This window comes from Amblyomma mixtum, chromosome 5 (genome assembly GCF_055824585.1).
Source record: "Amblyomma mixtum isolate Tamu chromosome 5, ASM5582458v1, whole genome shotgun sequence".
NCBI lineage: Eukaryota > Metazoa > Arthropoda > Arachnida > Ixodida > Ixodidae > Amblyomma > Amblyomma mixtum.
This window is the reverse complement of record NC_143016.1, coordinates 29,662,790-29,668,608: the sequence shown is the minus strand read 5'-3', so window position 1 is coordinate 29,668,608 and position 5,819 is coordinate 29,662,790. Positions and strand designations below refer to the sequence as shown.

General features: G+C 45.1%; 1 long non-coding RNA gene across 1 annotated transcript; it reads left to right on the top strand.

The window, feature by feature from the left end:
• The first annotated feature begins 1,514 nt into the window (after nucleotides 1–1,514).
• On the top strand, nucleotides 1,515–5,433 carry LOC149341630 (uncharacterized). Its single transcript, XR_016282644.1, has 2 exons — nucleotides 1,515–4,703; nucleotides 5,290–5,433. It is a non-coding gene; the product is annotated as an uncharacterized LOC149341630 (long non-coding RNA).
• Nucleotides 5,434–5,819: the final 386 nt, after the last annotated feature.

The window sequence follows — 5,819 nt, the reverse complement described above, 5'->3', positions numbered from 1 at the left end:
TGATACTCTGCCGGCAATATATCCACTTCCTTTGTTATTGGTTTAGTAATTCCGAAATTGCCGCCGCGGTGGCTCTGTGGTTATGGTGCTCGGCTGCTGACCCGAAAGACGCGAGTTCGAATCCGGCCGCGGTAGTCGAATTTCGATCGAGACGAAATTTTAGAGGCCCGTGTACTGTGCGATGTCAGTGCACGTTAAAGAACCCCGGGTGGTCGAAATTTCCGGAGCCCTTCACTACGGCGTCCCTCATAGCCTGAAGGCGTTAAACCACGTGAACGAACCAAACCAACCAGTAATTCCGAAATTGAAGCGACGTTCAGTGCTGCCATGAAAAGTGCGCGTGATTGGAGGAAGAGTCTACTTGACGGGCTTGGTGGGCTTAGTACGCTGGTCAAGCTGCGTGTGCAGGCGTGAAGCTCACATGCTTTGGTGGCCTCCGACACTTACTGGCTCCCAAAGCTGGACACAACTGAATGGTTTTGTCGCGGATGAATCTGTTGCCGCCTGTCACAGCGTTGTAAAATCAGCGTGTTCAGCTAACTATCATACTTAGCAACTTTGAAATGCATCCTGCCGTCACCATAAAATACTTCATTATCCTTTTCTTGGTCAGACTTGCATCGCAAGCATAAAAAATAAAACATTCGGACATCAGTTTTTATACACAGCGTATATTTCATCGAAAAGGTTCATTAACGTTCATAGCATGCGGTCGCAATCGCACGACATTAAATAAAAACAGTGCGCGCTGCACCGTGCGACAACTGTGCGGTCAATAGAGCTTTTCTAGCTCTGCTAAAAATGATGAGACACAAGATAAACTGAACACGCACAGAGAACTAAGCAGTAGTCAGGGCACAGCTCTTTCAGTGCACGGCTCCAGCGATAGAGTTTTGTAGCTGGGACGCACTGAACGAGCATGGCCACGCTCTGCAGGTAAATTAATGATGCCGCTATGTTACATGCCTCAGAAACACCGGCGTATGCCAGCTGAAAAAATTTGTCTAATCTATTTCATCAATCATGTACGTGTCGGTACATTTACATCTGGCCGACTGTGCCCTACCAGAGAGTTGATAAATGATAGAAATGGCTCCTCACTTTGATCACAGACAAAGAAGAGTATTGTAACGTAATTTGAACACAAATAACCTGCAAAACTTCGTGAAAAATTAGCGCGGAAGGCTAAAGCCGCAAACTGGTCGGGCCGCTTACACATATGCATATTCGCATTGCATGTGATGTTATTAAAGCGTTCGCGCACACAAACATAAACGAGAAGCTGAAATGTACAGCCTTTGTCAAAAGTTTAGAGCCCAGGGGGTTTGCTTCTGAACACTGTTGTGGCGCTCCTGTAGGACTCATGGAAGTCCTACGCATCGGAGGGAGCAGGTCCAAAAATCTTCTTACCTTCAGGAGATATATGGGACGCTGAGGACGCATTACGAGCAAAACAGTGTGGCCCAGAAGCAAACCCCCTGGGCTCTAAACTTCTGACAAAGGCTGTACCTGGTTCCCGCACGCACTGTAGCATCCTCGCAGAGTGCATAGCGTAGCGCGGCAGTCCATCGGCGTTTCAGTTTTCACACGAAGAGCAGTCGTCGTTACTCAACGTCGGACAGCGGTTTCGTTTTCTTAACCAAGCCAACAAAGCTGGCGTAGTTCTCAGAGCACCAAGCGATGGCGCTACGCATTTTACATATGATCTATCGCCACTAAGAAAATATGGTCGAGAAAAGTAAGTAGCCCAGGTAGGAGCTAACATTAAAATAACGTTACAAAATTGTTATGTAAGTTGCAGCAACGTTACATGTCACACTGGAGCGTTGTTTTAATGCTAAGAATTAAGAAAAGCGCCGTATGTTGTGCCATAAACATTAGTTAAACATTCAAAGTAAACGTTGGCTTTACTCTGAATGTGATTATATTAAATATAAACAAATTTATTTGCATTGTAAACATTATTTTAGTGTACAAACTGTACATATTTTCAATCATTGTGCCCTAAATATCATAATGTTTACATCGCAACTATAAAACGTTATATTTGTATTGTAAATATTAGTTTAATGTACAAACTGCACATGTTTTCTATCACTGTGTCCTAAATTTCATAATATTTACATCGCAACGATAAAAAAAGCACTACAAACATAAGTACTTGGCGCCAGAACTTTTGCCATTGTTCTTAAAGTAAAGATGTTATTCAACTAGCGCTACTTTGCTATGAATCCATTAGACTGTGCCATGCCTAATATCACATGCACAGCCCCATTTTTTTTTTAGAAAAATTTGCTTATTACAAAATCACCACTATCACTCATGGTACGCCCTTCAGTAATGGCTGTATAAAGTTGTCGTGGTATCCGTTCGAAAGTGAGTGAATTGCATGTATTGGTTGTGGTGTATTGTAGAATTCAAGTGTGGCCCATCGTTGTTGCTCCTCGCAAAGCGTTGATTAATTTAGGTACCATCACATTTGGGGAGCCGGCATGCTCTTGCGAGGTTACTGTGCAATCTTAGAGAAAGCTACAAATATGTTTTTATATGTTTAATCAAGATTATGGTAAGGTTATTTCAATATTTATTCGTAACGCCCCAGAAATATAAGTAAAAAACGGCGCTAACAACAATACACTAACATTTGACCAAAACAAAAAGTAACACTGCTGTAACGTTTCTGTGCTACATGAGAGTGTGTCCCTTTAACAGAGTGTCACGCCACTTAACGGCATTCAGACGAACTGCACTGGCACCCCATCGTGCTGGTACCACGCTTACCTGAGCGCCTTTAGAGGCAGGTCTCCATTGAAATCTTCCGCTTATCCTTCCAGAATTTCTTCGAGGTAGTTTCTTCCCGTCAGTGACTCTTCATAAAAGTAGGGGGTTCGGTCATTGGAAATGCCGCACTAAAATGTTCATTGCCCGCTTTTGTTGGTGTTTGTACGCTCGGGCCCAGTGAGGGTTCACATCATCCCAGTGGTGGGCATTGTGCATGTTCACAGACGAACTGCGACAGAACTGTGTCAAGATCAAGTCTTATTGCAAGCACAATGACAGCGCGCACTCGGCTTCGACGCGGCGTTAACACGCGAAGCCGCTGAGCGAAGCGCAGCGATACCTCCGGCCCACCCGTCTGGGCCCCAGGTGACGTCAGACGCACGGTGTTAGAATAGGTTCTAACACCATGGTCAGATGAGCTCACTGCCGCTGAGTTTCGGCGTGAAGCCGCCAACCACGATGACTTTTTTTTTCGCCTCGTAATGCGTCCTAAAAATTTGCTCATGATTTTTTCTTCTTGGCCAGACTGTTTGGAGGACGATCGCCAATTCTGCAAGTATAACGTACCCCTGGTATAAAAAATGTAAAAGTTAGCGTATTTAGTTAATTAGACAAATAATTAGAGCAGAATACCCCCAATACAGCTGCAGGGCTAAAGTAAACCTAAAGCAAGTTACCTTGCGGTTTTAAAAATAATTGGACCTTCTAAAAAACAAAGGTACTCTGGTGCTCGGTTTTTCAGAAATGAAATGTTTGGGAAAAGGGTCTTGGGCCGAACCGTTATGTTGACGGGCCAGTGATTCGTTCCGCCGTCAAACAACCCTAAATTCCGCCTCGTGCGGTAGAAAGCCCACTTGTGGCCTTTTTCTTCTTCTCAAGGTGGGATCACAGACCCATTTCCCAAGCATTTAACCCTAAAGAAGACGAGCAGAAGGCCAGAGGATAGCTTGTACCTATTGTATCAACGACGGGTGGGTGCGGACAGCGGCATTTTTTTTAAATTCAGAATTGAATCCTGCAGACTATACACCTGGTGCGCAGTGTGCATCGAAAATTACGGCAGTATAGTTAGAATTGGTATTATTTCCTACTGCGGCGACGACCACCCTTCGACACGGGGCCAAGTGCCAAATTACCCCCCAAGCAACCACAGATATCCGTCGGACGTACGAGCTAGATCCGAACGTCCTTTGCCGAGATCGGACGTCCATCGGACGTACGAACAGAATCCGATTTCGGATATCCGTATTCGTACATCCGCCGGACGTACGGACAGTGTCCACTTTTGTATATCCGCATGAGAGACGAGGTGTACGTCCGAAGGATGTAAGGCCGAGTATTTTCCCAGGCCATGAGTATGGACGTTTTTTATTTCACAGAAAATTCGCGTCTTTCGTGTATGTACACTGTTTTATTTGCATCAGTTGGAGGGTTTGCCGCGAAGATGTTTGTAAATTGGTGCAATTCCACTCCTTCCTGCAGTGCAAGAGCCGCCAACGAGCTAAATTTATCTAAGATGAGAAGCAGGTGTTGCAGAATTTTGCAAGAACTCAATGACTAGTTTTATATTTATAAAACTTCTCCAAATTAGTGGAGTTGTGCGACATGTCCACCGTTTTGCTAGCTAAACTTGCCGTTGAAACCATCATCATAGATGTCAGTTCGCGGTCAGTCCAATCCAATCCATCAGTACGGCTCCGTAGCGCTGTTGTTGGTTTGTCGCGTAGTGTTGTCGTGCAAGAGCTTTATAGCTATTTTATTATAATGTGTGGCTTTGTTCGGTCTGTGGACGAAAGTAGTATGTAACTTAAGCAATTCGAAAGATACGGGAAGCGCCTGAAGCTCTTCTGGAACGCCGGAATCCCGTACTGCGTCGACCTTGGTTTAAAGAAGGCTTAGTGCACGTGTGATTGCCTACGAAGGTATGTATCCAGTACACTTCTTGGAACTTGCTTCTGGGACAATGCATGCTCATATAACATTCGTTCACAGGACAGTGGGAGCAGTAAGCGCGAGGAGATGGCTTCCACAAGTGTGTGCTGTTCTCACACTTTCGGGAGCCTACATCACACAGCTGCGGGACTGATTCCCGCGCGGCTAAAGTTGCGGGACGGAGTATTTTCGCATCTTGTTAATTTTTAAGGCATCGCTAGGTTCACTGTGCCTATATAAAGAGTGACAACGCGCGAAAGGCAGACCATAGGAAGCACGTGTAGTTCGCAACGGAAGCTTTGCGGCTTTCTGTGCACAGTCGCGTACAGTGCTGCGCAGGTTAGTGCCCTAAGGCCCATGAGAATAAATAAAGAACAGATACATTGTCAAATATGGTGTGGAAAAGTGAGAGCTGTTATTGCCTTATTCTTATTGAGGTGTTTGTTAAAGTGCATTGTCTGTTATACTTGCAGCATTAAACACTTCTATTAATTGGTTCCAATGTTTTTACTTGGGCTGCTGCATTGTGCCATTCGTTTCACGTGACTCATGTTTGCCGCGTTCTTTTTATTTCAGAAATCCTGTGGGTGGGAAGACTACGGATGTGTGTCCCAAGCTTGCCACATTTGAAGAGTCACATTTAAGAAATTTTCCGAATATAACCCATTGCTCTGCTGATGTATCATCAACCACAATAAAATATGCGTGCTGTGCATCAAATTGTTTTTGGTTTTATTGCATCGCGCGGAGTGAAAAAAGCACTCATGCACCATATATGCGAATATTCGAGAAAGATCCGCCAATGGACGTACTCAGCTGGACGTCCGTCGACGGGCGAACCGTATACCTTTGGCCACCTTTCGGACGGCCGACGGACGTCTACCGGCTGTTTGCGGATGTTCAGCGGACGTACAGAACATCCCAAACAGACCTCTGTCGGCCGTCCGTAGGATATCGGTGGTTGCTTGGGCCATGTTCAGAGGTTTCGTTGCATGGACACCCGGGTGGTCGAAACTGATCTTGATCCGCTTGTAGTTCTGACACGTAAAAATACGCCATTCGGTTTTAGGCAATAACTTTTTTTGTTCGGAACAAATCAAGGTTTA